Source organism: Cryptomeria japonica, unplaced genomic scaffold (genome assembly GCF_030272615.1).
Source record: "Cryptomeria japonica unplaced genomic scaffold, Sugi_1.0 HiC_scaffold_97, whole genome shotgun sequence".
In the NCBI taxonomy this organism is placed as follows: domain Eukaryota; kingdom Viridiplantae; phylum Streptophyta; class Pinopsida; order Cupressales; family Cupressaceae; genus Cryptomeria; species Cryptomeria japonica.
The window spans coordinates 22,501-40,000 of record NW_026728919.1 but is presented as its reverse complement, the minus strand read 5'-3'; the positions used below and the strand labels follow the sequence as shown (position 1 = coordinate 40,000).

General features: G+C 59.7%; 1 non-coding gene across 1 annotated transcript; it reads right to left on the bottom strand.

The window, feature by feature from the left end:
- Nucleotides 1–3,653: 3,653 nt before the first annotated feature.
- Nucleotides 3,654–3,772, bottom strand: LOC131864876 (5S ribosomal RNA). Its single transcript, XR_009363603.1, has one exon. It is a non-coding gene; the product is annotated as a 5S ribosomal RNA (ribosomal RNA).
- Between the last annotated feature and the right edge of the window lie 13,728 nt (nt 3,773–17,500).

Sequence of the window (17,500 nt, the reverse complement as noted above, 5' to 3'; positions counted from 1 at the left end):
GTGCGCACCTCGCGTGCACCTTGGTGCGCACACCTTGGCTGGGTTGCGCGCCCTGGTGGGCACCATGGTGCGCACCAAGGAGCGCTCCGAAGTGTGCTCCAAGGTGCGGCGTGCACGAAGTCGGAGCCCGGTTTGCCCCGGGTGCGCACCTCGCGTGCACCTTCGCCGCGGTGGGCACCATGGCGTGCACGAAGTCGGAGCCCGGTTTGCCCCGGGTGCGCACCTCGCGTGCACCTTCGCCGGGGTGGGCACCTTGGTGTGCAGACCTTGGCTGGGTTGCGCGCCCTGGTGGGCACCATGGTGCGCACCAAGGAGCGCTCCGAAGTGTGCTCCAAGGTGCGGCCTGCACGAAGTCGGAGCCCGGTTTGCCCCGGGTGTGCACCTCGGGTGGGCACCTTGGTGCGCATGCCTTGCCTGGGCTGCGCACCAGGGCGGGCTCAAGATGGCACCCGCGTTCCTTTTTTTTCACTATCTTTCAAAACGGAAATTTTAAAATCTCATTTTTTTTTGCCTTTTTCTGGAAATTAGTGAAGGCAGCGCATCAAAGGTGCGCACCTCGCTGCCCACCACGGTGCGCAACGCCGGTGGGCACCCGGGAGTGCTTCGAAGTGTGCTCCAAGGTGCTGCGTGCACGTTGTCGGAGCCCGGTTTGCCCCGGGTGCGCACCTCGCGTGCACCTTCGTCGGGGTGGGCACCTTGGCTGGGTTTGCCCCGGCTGCGCTCCGAAGCGGGGTTATTGGAGCGCCGCCTCTTTTTTTGTCGGAGCGTTTGGTGGGGTTTCTCGCATTGGCTCTTCCGAGGCCCGGTTGCCACCCTGGCGCGCACGAAGTCGGAAGTAGGGTTAATTGCCCGGGTGCGCACCTTTGCCAGGGTGGGCACCTTACCTGGGCTGCGCACCAGGGCGGGCTCAAGATGGCACGCGCGTTCCGTTTTTTTCACTATCTTTCAAAACGGAAATTTTAAAATCTCCTTTTTTTTTTGCCTTTTCTGGAAATTAGTGAAGGCAGCGCATCAAAGGTGCGCACCTCGCTGCCCACCTTGGTGTGCTCTGAGGTGCGCACCCGGGAGCGCTACGAAGTGTGCTCCAAGGTGCGGCGTGCACGTTGTCGGAGCCCGGTTTGCCCCGGGTGCGCACCTCGCCTGCACCTTGGCCGGGGTGGGCACCTTGGCTGGGTTTGCCCAGGGTGCGCTCCGAAGCGGGGTTACTGGAGCGCCCCCTCTTTTTTTGTCAGAGCGTTTGGTGGGGTTTCTCGCATTGGCTCTTCCCAGGCCCGGTTGTTGGGTGCGCTCCCACCCTGGCGCGCGCGAAGTTGGAAGTTGGGTTAATTGCCCGGGCGCGCACCTTCGCCAGGGTGGGCACCTTGGTGCGCACACCTTGGCTGGGCTGCGCACCAGGGCGGGCTCAAGATGGCACCAGCATTCCCTTTTTCTCACTATCTTTCAAAACGGAAATTTTAAAATCTCGTTTTTTTTTTGCCTTTTATGGAAATTAGTGAAGGCATCGCATCAAAGGTGCGCACCTCGCTGCCCACCTTGGTGTGCTCCGAGGTGCCCACCACGGTGCGCAACGCCGGTGCGAACCCGGGAGCGCCCCGATGTGTGCTCCAAGGTGCGGCGTGCACGAAGTCGGACCCCGGTTTGCCCCGGGTGCGCACCTCGCGTGCACCTTGGTGCGCACACCTTGGCTGGGTTGCGCGGCCTGGTGGGCACCATGGTGCGCACCAAGGAGCGCTCCGAAGTGTGCTCCAAGGTGCGGCGTGCACGAAGTCGGAGCCCGGTTTGCCCCGGGTACGCACCTCGCGTGCACCTTCGCCGGGGTGGGCACCTCGGCTGGGTTGCGCGCCCTGGTGCGCACCAAGGAGCGCTCCGAAGTGTGCTCCAAGGTGCGGCGTGCACGAAGTCGGAGCCCGGTTTGCCCCGGGTGCGCACCTCGCGTGCACCTTCGGCGGGGTTGCGCGCCCTGGTGGGCACCATGGTGCGCACCAAGGAGCGCTCCGAAGTGTGCTCCAAGGTGCGGCGTGCACGAAGTCGGAGCCCGGTTTGCCCCGGGTGCGCACCTCGCGTGCACCTTCGGCGGGGTTGCGCGCCCTGGTGGGCACCATGGTGCGCACCAAGGAGCGCTCCGAAGTGTGCTCCAAGGTGCGGCGTGCACGAAGTCGGAGCCCGGTTTGCCCCGGGTGCGCACCTCGCGTGCACCTTCGCCGCGGTGGGCACCATGGCGTGCACGAAGTCGGAGCCCGGTTTGCCCCGGGTGCGCACCTCGCGTGCACCTTCGCCGGGGTGGGCACCTCGGCTGGGTTGCGCGCCCTGGTGCGCACCAAGGAGCGCTCCGAAGTGTGCTCCAAGGTGCGGCGTGCACGAAGTCGGAGCCCGGTTTGCCCCGGGTGCGCACCTCGCGTGCACCTTCGCCAGGGTGGGCACCTCGGTGCGCACACCTTCTCAATGTTTTCTTGCCTTTTCTGGAAATTGGTGAAGGCAGCGCATCAAAGGTGCGCACCTCGGTGTGCTCCGAGGTGCGAACCCGAGAGCGCTCCGAGGTGCCCACGAAGTCGAAAGTCGGGTTAATTGCATTGTTTTCCCCGGGTGCGCTCCGAGGTGCGCAACATCGGCGCGCACCAAGGAGGGCTCCGAAGTGTGCTCCAAGGTGCGCACGATGGCGTGCACCTCTGGTGCGCACGATTCGGAGCTCGGTTTGACCGGGGTGCGCACACCTTGGCTGGGTTGCGCACCTTTTGTGCGCTCCAAGGTGCGCACGAAGTCGGAGCTCGGTTTGCCCCGGGTGCGCACCTTCGCCAGGGTGCGCACCTTGATGCGCACGCCTTGGCTGGGCTGCGCACCTTGGTGGGCGCCATGGTGCGCACCTTTCGTGCGCTCCAAGGTGCGCACGAAGTCGGAGCTCGGTTTGCCCCGGGTGCGCACCTTGGTGGGCGCCATGGTGCACTCCGAGGTGCCCAAGATTGGTGCGCACCAAGGAGCGCTCCGAAGTGCGCTCCAAGGTGCGCGCGAAGTCGAAAGTTGGGTTAATTGTCCGGTTTGCCTCGGGTGCGCACCTTGCGTGCACCTTCGCCAGGGTGGGCGCCTTGGTGCGCACACCTTGGCTGGGCTGCGCACACCTTGGCACCCGCGTTTCCTTCATTTTAAATTTTTTTTTTTACAATCTCTCAAGTGGGAAATTCTATAATCTCAACTTTTTTTGCCTTTTCAGGAAACTTTTGAATGGAGCGCATCATTGGTGCGCTCCGAAGTGTGCTCCAAAGCTCTCTCCAGCTGCGTGCACCTGCCCCGGCCGCGCACCCGGCCCCGCCCAGCTTCGCTCACCTGTCCCGGGCGTCTGGTGCGGAACCTTAGAGTAAGAAACATCACCGTGCACCTTGGCCAACGTGCGCGACTCGACCGAGCGCGCACTGGCCGAGGTGCACACCGATTTCACCTGGGTGCGCGCGCAGCACCTCGGGCGCACCGGGGTGCGCGCACAACGCCCGGGTTGCACCGTGGCCTGTGTGCTCGGGGTGCCTCGGGTGCGCGCTCGGTGTCGCCCCCGCGCGCGCGGTAGTGCGGGCAGCGCACCCCGGCCCGGCCCGGCCCCGACGAGAACGCAAACGGGCAAAAGGTTTATTCAAATAGCATTGCGACGCCCGGCGAAAAACTAAAAAAGGGTGCAACACCGGGACTTCCCGGGAGGTCACCCATCCCAGTACTACTCCGGCCCAAGCGCGCTTAACTGCGGAGTTCTGATGGGATCCGGTGCACTAATGCTGGTATGATCGCACCCGTTATGAGCTTGTCGCAGTGTGTACTTAGCAAACCGCGACCCACGTGCGAATCCACCCCGGCCACCCACCCCCGTCGAGGTGCACACCCTCCCTCGCGAAGTGCGCCCCGTTCGCCAAGTGTGAGCCCTGCCCGGGTGCGCGCACCTTGCTAGGGCGTCGGGTGTGCACCCGGCCCGGCCTACGTGCGTGCACCTGGAGGGGGCGTCGTGTGCGTGCAGTGTCCCGTCTGCAACGCGGTGCCCACACACCACCTCGGGCGCAACGACCTGCGCTCACATGTGGGCCGAGTGCACCTTGGTGCATGTTCGGGGCGCCTCGGGTGCACGCTCGATCTTGCCCCGGTGCACCAAGGCGCTCGGTTTGCCCCGGGTGCGCACTTGGTGCAAGGTGGGCACCCAAAATAGGGATCAAGCACCAAAACACAAGTTTCGGGATGCAAAATGGGACCCAAGGACCACAAATGCGTTCCAAGACCCATGATGGGTCCACGAGAACAAAAATGTGTTCCGAGACTTAATAAACAAATATTGGGTTTTAGGAGAAGAAACATGCTCTGATGCCCAAAACGAGAATCGACCCCGAAAAGGCCACAGGCCAAAAGTGGGATGCGAGACAAAAAAAAATGGGACCCGAGGACCAAAATTGGGTTCCCAGGTCGAAGACAGGGCAACCGGACAAGAAACGACCTCTAAGGCTCGAAATGAGTCCCGACGACTAAAACTTGACAAGAAGCACCCATCAGGCACCCAACTCGACACCCATGGGATGCCGACCCACCCGGGCTTCCACCTAGCACACCTTGGCACCCACCCACCCTCGCACCCAACCTCGCACCCAACTTAGCACCTTTGAACCCACATTGGCACTCACCCTGACCCTGGCACCTTGGAACCCACATTGGCACTCACCTTGACCCTGGCACCCACCTTTGCACTCACCTTGGGACCCACCCTGGCTCCCACCTCGGCACCCACCCAGACACCCACCTTGGTTCCTTGGCACCCACCTTGGATCCTTGGCACCCACCCCGACACCCACCTTGGCACGCAACTTGGCTACTTGCCACCCACCTTGGCTCCTTGACGCCCACCCCGACAACCACCCCGTGACCTACCCTGGCTAGGGTTGGTGCACACCCACCCTGGTGCCCACCTTGGCACCCACCCTATGACCCACCTTGGCACGCACCTTAGTACCCACCCCGTTACCCACCCTAGGACCCACCCCGTGACCCACCTTGGCCAGGGTGGGTGCACCCACCCTGGTGCCCACCTTGGCACCCACCCATCCTAGCACCCAGCCTGTGACCGGGCTTGGAACCCAACCTTGCACCCGCACCCGTCTTGGCCAGTGTGGGTGCGCACCCATCCTGGCACCCACGTTGTGACACACCCTTTAACCCACGCACCCTAGCACCCACGTTGGCACCCACCTTGGAACCCAACCTAGCAACTTGGCACCCACCCCGTGACCCACCTTGGCATCCACCATAGCAGTCGCCGACTTGGCACCCACCTCGGCACCCACCTTGACACTTGTGGACCCACCTTGCCACTCACCCTAGCATCGACCCATCCTAGCACCCACCCTGGCACCTTTGCACCCTAGCACTCACCCATCCTAGCACCTAACCTGTGACCCACCTTGACACTCACCCTCGCACCCACCTTGGAACCCAACCTAGCACCCACCCACCCTGACACCAACCCTAGCACCTACCCACCCTTGCACCCACCCTGTGACCCATCTTGGCACCCACCCATCCTACCACTCAACCTATCACCCACCTTCTCACCCACCTTGGCATCCACCTTAGCACCCACCCACACTGGCACCTTGGCACCCACCTCGGGCAAGGTGGGTGCACACCCACCCTGGCACCCAATTTAGAACCCACCGAGCATGTTACCCACCTTGGCACCCACATTGCAGCCCACCCTAGTACCCACCCTATGACCCACATTGGCATCCACACCCTAGCACCCAGGCACCTCGACACCCGCCTTGACACCCACCCTAGCACTGAACCTGTGACCCACCTTGGAACTCACCCTAGAACCCACCCACCCTGTGAACCACCTTGGCATCCACCTTAGCACCCACCCACCTTGGCACCCACTCTAGCACTCACCCATCCTAACACCCAACTTGTTACCCACCTTGGCACCCGCCCTCGCGTCCACCTTGAAACCCACCCTAGCACCCACCCACGCAGGAGCCCACCTTGGCACCCAACCTAACACCCACGCATCCTGGCACCCAACTTGTGACCCACCTTGGAACCCACCCTAGTACCCACCTTTGAACCCACTATATCACCAACCCACCTTGGCACCCACCCTATGACCCTCTTTGGAATCCACCCTAGCACGCACCCACCCTGGCACCCACCATGGAGCGCACCCTAGCACCCACCCACCTCGGCACGCACCTCAACACCCACCTTGGTGTGCGCACTGCGCCAACCTCTCAAAGACCCTATGTGGTGCGCTCCAAAGTGTACACCTTTGGTGCGCTCCAAGGTGCGCACCTTTGGTGCACACCGAGGTGCACACCAAAGTGTGCACCGAGGTGAGCACCAAAGTGCACTCCAGGGTGCACACCAAGGCGTGCACCTTTGGTGCGGTCAATGCAAACGAATTCGGAAGTTGGGGTCGATGTCCTAATCGCTGCTGCAGACTACACGTATGAGAATCGGACAAATAGCTTTATATAGGGGAGGTGTTGCGTTTGATGGGTCGACTCCCCTGGTTGTGTGCACTGCACCAACTTCAAAGACCCTGTCTTGTTTAAGAAGTCAAAAGTTGGGGTGGATGTCCTAATCATTGCTGCAGTCTACGCATGTATGAGAATCAGACAAATAGCTTATATAGGGGAGGTGTTGCATTCGGTGGGTTGACTCCCCTGGTTGTGCGCACTGCGCCAACCTCAAAGACCCCGCATAGCAGAAGAAGTCGGAAGTCGGATTTTGTGTGAGCACCAAGGCGTGCACCTTTGGTGCGGTCAACGCAGACGAATTCAGAAGTTGGGGTGGATGTCCTAATCGTTGTTGCAGGCTACACATGTATGAGAATCAGACAAATAGCTTATATAGGGGAGGTGTTGGGTTTGATGGGTCAACTCCCTTGGTTGTGCGCATTACGCCAACCTCAAAGACCTTGTTTTCGTTAAGAAGTCAAAAGTTGGGGTCAATGTCCTAATGGCTCCTGCAGGCTACACATGTATGAGAATCGGACAAATAGCTTATATAGGGGAGGTGTTGGGTTTGATGGGTCGACTCCCCTGGTTGTGCGCATTACGTCAACCTCAAAGACCTTGTTTTCGTTAAGAAGTCAAAAGTTGGGGTCGATGTCCTAATTGCTCCTGTAGACTACACATGTATGAGAATCAGACAAATAGCTTATATAGGGGAGGTGTTGGGTTTGATGGGTTGACTCCCCTAGTTGTTCGCATTACACCAACCTCAAAGACCTTGTTTTCGTTTAGAAGCCGAAAGTTGGGGTCGATGTCCTAATTGCTCCTGCAGGCTACGCATGTATGAGAATCAGACAAATAGCTTATATAGGGGAGGTGTTGGGTTTGATGGGTCGACTCCCCTGGTTGTGCGCATTGCGCCAACCTCAAAGACCCTGCATTGCGGATGAAGTCGAAAGTCAGAGTTTGGTGTGCTACAAGGTGTGGTCGAAGGTGCTCACCTAGGTGTGCACCTTTGGAGCACAGGAAAAGTGCCCTCCAAAAGTGCGCACCTTTGGAGTGCACAAAAGTGCCCTCCAAAAGTGCGCACCTTTGGAGCGCAGAAAAGTGCCCTCCAAAAAGTGCCCTCCAAAAGTGCGCACCTTTGGAGCGCAGAAAAGTGCCCTCCAAAAAGTGCCCTCCAAAAGTGCGCACCTTTGGAGCGCAGAAAAGTGCCCTCCAAAAAGTGCCCTCCAAAAGTGCGCACCTTTGGAGCGCAGAAAAGTGCCCTCCAAAAAGTGCCCTCCAAAAGTGCGCACCTTTGGAGCGCAGAAAAGTGCCCTCCAAAAAGTGCCCTCCAAAAGTGCGCACCTTTGGAGCGCAGAAAAGTGCCCTCCAAAAAGTGCCCTCCAAAAGTGCGCACCTTTGGAGCGCAGAAAAGTGCCCTCCAAAAAGTGCCCTCCAAAAGTGCGCACCTTTGGAGCGCAGAAAAGTGCCCTCCAAAAAGTGCCCTCCAAAAGTGCGCACCTTTGGAGCGCAGAAAAGTGCCCTCCAAAAAGTGCCCTCCAAAAGTGCGCACCTTTGGAGCGCAGAAAAGTGCCCTCCAAAAAGTGCCCTCCAAAAGTGCGCACCTTTGGAGCGCAGAAAAGTGCCCTCCAAAAGTGCGCACTTTTGGTGCGCACCAAGGCGCTGGTTCGGTCGTTGCAGGCGAGTTCGGAAGTTGGGGTCGATGTCCTGAGCGGAGGTGCAAACTACACAGGTGTCGGAATCGGACAAATAGCTTATATAGGGGAGGTGTATGCTTCGATGGGTCGACTCCCCAGGTTGAGCGCACCGCGCCAACCTCAAAGACCCTACGGTATGGATGAAGTCGGAAGTTGGGTCCGATGACCGATTCGATTAGTAGGTATGCTCATGAGGTCGGAATTTGGGTCCGATGACCTGCCATGTGCAGGAAGGCGAATGTTGACACTGTGCGTTGCAAGGTGCACACCAAGGCGCTGGTGCGGTCTTTTTAGTCGAGTTCGGAAGTTGGGGTCGATGTCCTGATCGGAGGTGCAAGCTACACAGGTGTGGGAATCGGACAAATAGCTTATATAGGGGAGGTGTATGCTTCGTTGGGTCGACTCCCCGGGTTGAGCGCACCGCGCCAACCTCAAAGACCCTACGGTATGGATGAAGTCGGAAGTTGGGTCCGATGACCGATTCGATATGTAGGCATACTCGCGAGGTCGGAATTTGGGTCCGATGACCTGCCACGTGCAGGAAGGCGAATGTTGGCACTGTGCGTTGCAAGGTGCGCACCAAGGCGCTGGTTCGGTCGTTGGAGGCGAGTTCGGAAGTTGGGGTCGATGTCTTGATCGGAGGTGCAAACTACACAGGTGTGGGAATCGGACAAATAGCTTATATAGGGGAGGTGTATGCTTCGTTGGGTCGACTCCCCGGGTTGAGCGCACCGCGCCAACCTCAAAGACCCTACGGTATGGATGAAGTCGGAAGTTGGGTCCGATGACCGATTCGATATGTAGGCATACTCGCGAGGTCGGAATTTGGGTCCGATGACCTGCCATGTGCAGGAAGGCGAATGTTGGGACTGTGCGTCGCAAGGTGCGCACCAAGGCGCTGGTGCCGTCGTTGCAGTCGAGTTCGGAAGTTGGGGTCGATGTCCTGGTCAGAGGTGCAAACTACACAGGTGTGGGAATCGGACAAATAGCTTATATAGGGGAGGTGTATGCTTCGATGGGTCGACTCCCTGGGTTGAGCGCACCGCGCCAACCTCAAAGACCCTACAGTATGGATGAAGTCGGAAGTTGGGTCCGATGACCGATTCGATACGTAGGCATATTGGCGAGGTCTGAATTTGTGTCCGATGACCTGCCATGCGCAGGAAGGCGGAATTTGGGTCCGATGACCGAGTTGATGGCGTGCCATGCGCAGAAAGGCGGAATTTGGGTCCGATGACCGAGTTGATGTTGATGGCCCGCCATGCACAGGAAGGCGGAATTTGGGTCCGATGACCGATTTGAAGGCGTGCCATACGCAAAAAGGCGGAGTTTGGGTCCGATGACCGAGTTGATATTGATGGCCCGCCATGCGCAGGAAGGCGGAATTTGGGTCCGATGACCTGACATACGCATGGAGTCCGACTCGGGGGCCGATGTTCGATTCGATGACTTGCATTGTGGGTAAAGTCGGAAGTTGTGGTCTTTGACCCGATTCGATGACCAGACTTCGGCTGCTTGAGAATCGGACAAATAACTTATATAGGGGAGGTAGTGTTCTCGAGCATCCTCCCCCCGTGCCCGTTTATGTCGATTGATGCTGGTGCTCGACTGGTTGGAGCGCTCGGATGCAAAAATCTTGCACCAGGATTTATCGATTGTGATGGACACGGCAAGTCTCCTGATTGCTATGCAGGAGCTCATCGTGAATCTCTATGCGGCCTTGGTATGGACTCGACCTGCGGAATGGTTCGGCAATGGTAGTCGCTCCAACACGTCCTTGCAATGGCCACAGAGGTGATTCGACTAGAGCTCCAGTCTAGCTTTTGGGTTGCTTGGCGGACTGGTATAGCCGCGATCGAGTTCCGGCCATGAACGTTTTAGATAGCTCTTGGGCTTTCTGGGACGGAAGTCGGAAGTTTGGGCTGTTGTCCGATTTGATGACCATTCTTCGGATGTGTGAGAATCGGACAAATAACTTATATAGGGGACTGTGTTGTCTCACGCAGCCCCCTCCGTGCCCCTCTATCTCGACCGATGTTGGTGCTTGAAAGGGTTGGGATCGCTCGGATTTATAAACGTGCACCACCATTTGTCGAGTGTGAGGGACGCGGCAGGTCTCCTAAATGCTATGCGGGCGCTCTCTGAGAATCTCTATCCGGCCTCGACACAGACTAGTCTTGCTGAATGGTTTGGCACTGGTAGTCGATCCAACACGTCGTTGTTGTGGCCGCCTAGGCGATTCGATTCGAGCCCCCGTCTAGCTTTTGGGTTGCTTGGCGGATTTTGCCCTATCCGCAAGTGAGCTCGGTCCCTAAACGTTCGAGAAACCCGATTGCTATGCGCCGACTCTCTTTCTTGCGAGCCTCCATCTAGCTTTTGGGTCTCTACGGAACGGAAGTCGGAATCTGGGACCGTTGTTTGATTCGACGAGGCAGACTACGGTTGTGCGAGAATCGGACAAATAACTTATATAGGGGAGGTGTTGACTGGAGCATTCTCCCCCGTGCCCCTCTAACTCGACCAATGCTGGCGCTCGAACGGTGGTAGCGCTCGGATTTTCATTGAGCGCCAGCATTGGTCGATTTAGAGGGGCATGCGAGATTCCCGAATGCTATGCGAGGGCTCTAACGGAAATGTCTATTGGTTTCGGTATGGATGCAATTGCGAGTGGTTCGGCAAAGGTAGTCGTTCCGATGCGTCCATGTCGTGGCCAAATCGATAATTCGATTTGAGCCCTCGTATAGCATTTGGGTCTCTCGATGTGATTCCGCATTCCAGTCCCTTTGGGCACTGCTTGAGCCGCATCCCAGGGGGTTCCCTTCCCAATAATCTGCCTCGCAACCCGATTGCTATGCGGTGAGGCTCCTCGGCCGCCTCGGAACTATCTGTGTATCAGACGCATCGCGGGATAAGGGGTTGGCAACGGTAGTCGCCCCAAGCGCGTCCGATGCTTGGACCATTCCGAGGCGGCCCTGAAGCCTCTTCCGTCTAGCCGTTGGGTCCTTCTCGCCGCATCCCTCGCCTCGCACCCCGATTGCTATGCGGTGAGGCTCCTCGGCCGCCTCGGAACTATCTGTGTATCGGACGCGTCGCGGGATAAGGGGTTGTCACTGGTAGTCGCCCCAAGCGCGTCCGATGCTTGGACCATTCCGAGGCGGCCCTGAAGCCTCTTCCGTCTAGCCGTTGGGTCCTTCTCGCCGCATCCCTCGCCTCGCACCCCGATTGCTATGCGGTGAGGCTCCTCGGCCGCCTCGGAACTATCTGTGTATCGGACGCGTCGCGGGATAAGGGGTTGTCATTGGTAGTCGCCCCAAGCGCGTCCGATGCTTGGACCATTCCGAGGCGGCCCTGAAGCCTCTTCCGTCTAGCCGTTGGGTCCTTCTCGCCGCATCCCTCGCCTCGCACCCCGATTGCTATGCGGTGAGGCTCCTCGGCCGCCTCGGAACTATCTGTGTATCGGACGCGTCGCGGGATAAGGGGTTGTCACTGGTAGTCGCCCCAAGCGCGTCCGATGCTTGGACCATTCCGAGGCGGCCCTGAAGCCTCTTCCGTCTAGCCGTTGGGTCCTTCTCGCCGCATCCCTCGCCTCGCACCCCGATTGCTATGCGGTGAGGCTCCTCGGCCGCCTCGGAACTATCTGTGTATCGGACGCGTCGCGGGATAAGGGGTTGTCACTGTTGTCACTGGTAGTCGCCCCAAGCGCGTCCGATGCTTGGACCATTCCGAGGCGGCCCTGAAGCCTCTTCCGTCTAGCCGTTGGGTCCTTCTCGCCGCATCCCTCGCCTCGCACCCCGATTGCTATGCGGTGAGGCTCCTCGGCCGCCTTGGAACTATCTGTGTATCGGACGCGTCGCGGGATAAGGGGTTGTCACTGGTAGTCGCCCCAAGCGCGTCCGATGCTTGGACCATTCCGAGGCGGCCCTGAAGCCTCTTCCGTCTAGCCGTTGGGTCCTTCTCGCCGCATCCCTCGCCTCGCACCCCGATTGCTATGCGGTGAGGCTCCTCGGCCGCCTTGGAACTATCTGTGTATCGGACGCGTCGCGGGATAAGGGGTTGTCACTGGTAGTCGCCCCAAGCGCGTCCGATGCTTGGACCATTCCGAGGCGGCCCTGAAGCCTCTTCCGTCTAGCCGTTGGGTCCTTCTCGCCGCATCCCTCGCCTCGCACCCCGATTGCTATGCGGTGAGGCTCCTCGGCCGCCTTGGAACTATCTGTGTATCGGACGCATCGCGGGATAAGGGGTTGTCACTGGTAGTCGCCCCAAGCGCGTCCGATGCTTGGACCATTCCGAGGCGGCCCTGAAGCCTCTTCCGTCTAGCCGTTGGGTCCTTCTCGCCGCATCCCTCGCCTCGCACCCCGATTGCTATGCGGTGAGGCTCCTCGGCCGCCTTGGAACTATCTGTGTATCGGACGCGTCGCGGGATAAGGGGTTGTCACTGGTAGTCGCCCCAAGCGCGTCCGATGCTTGGACCATTCCGAGGCGGCCCTGAAGCCTCTTCCGTCTAGCCGTTGGGTCCTTCTCGCCGCATCCCTCGCCTCGCACCCCGATTGCTATGCGGTGAGGCTCCTCGGCCGCCTTGGAACTATCTGTGTATCGGACGCGTCGCGGGATAAGGGGTTGTCACTGGTAGTCGCCCCAAGCGCGTCCGATGCTTGGACCATTCCGAGGCGGACCTGAAGCCTCTTCCGTCTAGCCGTTGGGTCCTTCTCGCCGCATCCCTCGCCTCGCACCCCGATTGCTATGCGGTGAGGCTCCTCGGCCGCCTTGGAACTATCTGTGTATCGGACGCGTCGCGGGATAAGGGGTTGTCACTGGTAGTCGCCCCAAGCGCGTCCGATGCTTGGACCATTCCGAGGCGGCCCTGAAGCCTCTTCCGTCTAGCCGTTGGGTCCTTCTTGCCGCATCCCTCGCCTCGCACCCCGATTGCTATGCGGTGAGGCTCCTCGGCCGCCTTGGAACTATCTGTGTATCGGACGCGTCGCGGGATAAGGGGTTGTCACTGGTAGTCGCCCCAAGCGCGTCCGATGCTTGGACCATTCCGAGGCGGCCCTGAAGCCTCTTCCGTCTAGCCGTTGGGTCCTTCTCGCCGCATCCCTCGCCTCGCACCCCGATTGCTATGCGGTGAGGCTCCTCGGCCGCCTTGGAACTATCTGTGTATCGGACGCATCGCGGGATAAGGGGTTGTCACTGGTAGTCGCCCCAAGCGCGTCCGATGCTTGGACCATTCCGAGGCGGCCCTGAAGCCTCTTCCGTCTAGCCGTTGGGTCCTTCTCGCCGCATCCCTCGCCTCGCACCCCGATTGCTATGCGGTGAGGCTCCTCGGCCGCCTTGGAACTATCTGTGTATCGGACGCGTCGCGGGATAAGGGGTTGTCACTGGTAGTCGCCCCAAGCGCGTCCGATGCTTGGACCATTCCGAGGCGGACCTGAAGCCTCTTCCGTCTAGCCGTTGGGTCCTTCTCGCCGCATCCCTCGCCTCGCACCCCGATTGCTATGCGGTGAGGCTCCTCGGCCGCCTTGGAACTATCTGTGTATCGGACGCGTCGCGGGATAAGGGGTTGTCACTGGTAGTCGCCCCAAGCGCGTCCGATGCTTGGACCATTCCGAGGCGGCCCTGAAGCCTCTTCCGTCTAGCCGTTGGGTCCTTCTCGCCGCATCCCTCGCCTCGCACCCCGATTGCTATGCGGTGAGGCTCCTCGGCCGCCTTGGAACTATCTGTGTATCGGACGCGTCGCGGGATAAGGGGTTGTCACTGGTAGTCGCCCCAAGCGCGTCCGATGCTTGGACCATTCCGAGGCGGACCTGAAGCCTCTTCCCTCTAGCCGTTGGGGCTTTCTCGCCGCATCCCTCGCCTCGCACCCCGATTGCTATTCGGTGAGGCTCCTCGGCCGCCTTGGAACTATCTGTGTATCGGACGCATCGCGGGATAAGGGGTTGGCAGTGGTAGTCGCCCCAAGCGCGTCCGATGCTTGGACCATTCCGAGGCGGCCCTGCAGCCTCTTCCGTCTAGCCGTTGGGGCCATCTCGCTGCATCCCCCACCTCGCACCACGATTGCTATGCGGTGAGGCTCCTTGGCCGCCTCGGAACTATCTGTGTATCGGACGCATCGCGGGATAAGGGGTTGTCACTGGTAGTCGCCCCAAGCGCGTCCGATGCTTGGACTATTCCGAGGCGGCCCTGCAGCCTCTTCCGTCTAGCCGTTGGGGCCATCTCGCCGCATCCCCCAGCTCCTCGGCCGCCTCGGAACTATCTGTGTATCGGACGCATCGCGGGATAAGGGGTTGGCAGTGGTAGTCGCCCCAAGCGCGTTCGATGCTTGGACTATTCCGAGGCGGCCCCGCAGCCTCTTCCGTCTACCCTTTGGGGCCATCTCGCCGCATCCCTCGCCTCGCACCCCGATTGCTATGCGGTGAGGCTCCTCGGCCGCCTGGGAACTATCTTCGTATCGGATGCATCGCGGGATAAGGGGTTGTCACTGGTAGTCGCCCCAAGCGCGTCCGATGCTTGGACTATTCCGAGGCGGCCCTGTGGCCTCTTCCGTCTAGCCGTTGGGGCCATCTCGCCGCATCCCTCACCTCGCACCCCCATTGCTATGCGGTGAGGCTCCTCGGCCGCCTTGGAACTGTCTTCGTATCGGAAGCATCGCGGGATAAGGGGTTGTCACTGGTAGTCGCCCCAAGCGCGTCCGATGCTTGGACTATTCCGAGGCGGCCCTGCAGCCTCTTCCGTCTAGCCGTTGGGGCCATCTCGCCGCATCCCCCACCTCGCACCCGGATTGCTATGCGGTGAGGCTCCTCGGCCGCCTTGGAACTATCTTCGTATCGGACGCATCGCGGGATAAGGGGTTGTCACTGGTAGTCGCCCCAAGCGCGTCCGATGCTTGGACTATTCCGACGCGGCCCTGTGGCCTCTTCCGTCTAGCCGTTGGGGCCATCTCGCCGCATCCCCCACCTCGCACCCCGATTGCTATGCGGTGAGGCTCCTCGGCCGCCTTGGAACCATCTTCGTATCGGACGCATCGCGGGATGAGGGGTTGTCACTGGTAGTCGCCCCAAGCGCGTCCGATGCTTGGACCATTCCGAGGCGGCCCTGAAGCCTCTTCCGTCTAGCCGTTGGGGCCTTCCCGCCCCATCCCTCGCCTCGCACCCCCGATTGCTATGCGGTGAGGCTCCTCGGCCGCCTTGGAACCATCTGTGTATCGGACGCATCGCGGGATAAGGGGTTGGCACTGGTAGTCGCCCCAAGCGCGTCCGATGCTTGGAGCATTCCGAGGTGGCCCTGAAGCCTCTTCCGTCTAGCCGTTGGGGCCTTCCCGCCCCATCCCTCGCCTCGCACCCCGATTGATATGCGGTGAGGCTCCTCGGCCGCCTTGGAACTATCTGTGTATCGGACGCATCGCGGGATAAGGGGTTGGCACTGGTAGTCGTCCCAATCGCGTCCGATGCTTGGACCATTCCGAGGCGGCCCTGCAGCCTCTTCCGTTTAGCCGTCGGGGCCTTCCCGCCGCATCCCTCGCCTCGCATCCCGATTCCTATGCGGTGAGTCTTCTCGGCCGCCGCGGAACTATACCTGTTATTGCTACTGCATCCTTCGGCTGGTAACCTCCTCTGCCGCCTTGGAACGTTCTCTTTGTCGGACGCGTCGCGGGATAAGGGGTTGGCACTGGTAGTCGCCCCAAGCGCGCCCGATGCATAGACCGCTCCGAGTTGACCTTGCTTTCAGCCTCTCACATGCATAGACCTCTCTGAGTCGACCCTGCAGCCTCTCACGTTTAGCCTTTGGAATCTCGCCTCACAACATGATTGCTATCCTTGATGCATCCCTTGCCTCGAGCCCTGATTGCTTTCTTGGCTGCATCCCTCCTCTCCTCACAGCCCGGTTGTCATCACTGCTTCATCCGTCGCTTCATGCATTCTGGCTGCTGGGCCCTTCCCACCGCACACCTCGATTGCTATCTCTTCTGCATCACACACCCCGATTGCTATCTCTGCTACATCCCTCGGCTCTCACTTCTGCATCCTTCGCCTCCCACCTCGATTGCTATCAATGCTGCATCCGTAACCTCACACCCCGATTGCTATGCGGGGAGGCTCCTTGGCCGCCTTGGAAATTTCTGTGTGTCGGACGCACCGCGGGATAAGGGGTTGGCACTGGTAGTCGCCCCAAGTGCGCCCGATTCTTAGACCGCTTCGAGGTGACCTCGTAGCCTCTTTCGTCCAGGCTTCCTGCCTTCAACGCCCTTTTTACACCTCGATTGCTATGCGCGGGCTCGTTGGCGTCTATCACCTCTCTGCGAAGAGTGGCACGATGATTGTTGGGGTAAATCGTAGCAGTCCGATCTCTGGCCTTGGGCCATTGTGAGGGCTGATCGATTTCCTGTGCGCATCTCGTGTTCGCCCAGTAACAGACTCGACGACTTGTAATCGGTCTTGTTCCCGATTGTTCCTGGAGGTAGTCTTCGGAACTCTTGGATTTGACCTGTCACTCGAACTGTCCTCTTCCGAGGATGCTTGTGTGTGTGTGCTTGTGCCATTTCCTTGGCGGTATTAACGAGATATTAAAGAGCGGAGTGAGCGCCTCGCCCAGCTATGTTTGGGGCTCTCACTCCCTTACCCGGTGTGCGACCGCTTTGCACGTAGGTTGCGGAGCATCGCGACTCTTTCGATGTTTGGCGGTTGTCTTCCGGTGATGCGTTGGTCCCGAAGTGCACGTTACTAGCATTTCTGCCATTGTTCTCGATCTTTGGCACGTTCCTTCGTTGCAATTGGATATATATCTCCGTTTATACGCGCAGGCTTCTCCCGCCTATTCAGCGCTGTCCCACTCTCAGCACTCTCGTGGTCTCCTTGGCTTCTCTCTCCCGTGAGCGAGCTCTCTTCTCGAGTCTTTTCCATGTCCCATGGAGGTTGCCTTGCGAAATTCGGGCACACAAACGTGACCGGATAAGAGCGGAATTGCCTATGAGGAGAAGCTCACCTTAGGGAGCAGCAATGCCGAGTGTTTCGACAGAGGGTAGAGGGGGCGTTGTTTGGGCGGTTGCACAAAAGAGTGCTACGGTTGCACTGAAGGTTGCTTCTTCGTCTCCGACGAACTCTTCGAGGCAAAAAAGCTTGTATACGGGGTCGAGGTGGGACTGTTCGTGCGAGTTGCGCCACCAAAAGTGCGTAGGGGGCATATACCTGGGAAATGGATGTCTCTGAGTGGCCTTACTCGGTCGCGTGCACGGTGCATTCTCTAACGGCAGGACTGTCGCGAGCATGTGCGGTTCGGATGTTTTCGGGTAAAGGGTTCCGTACGGGATGTTCTTCCCAGGCTCCTGTGAACCGAGAC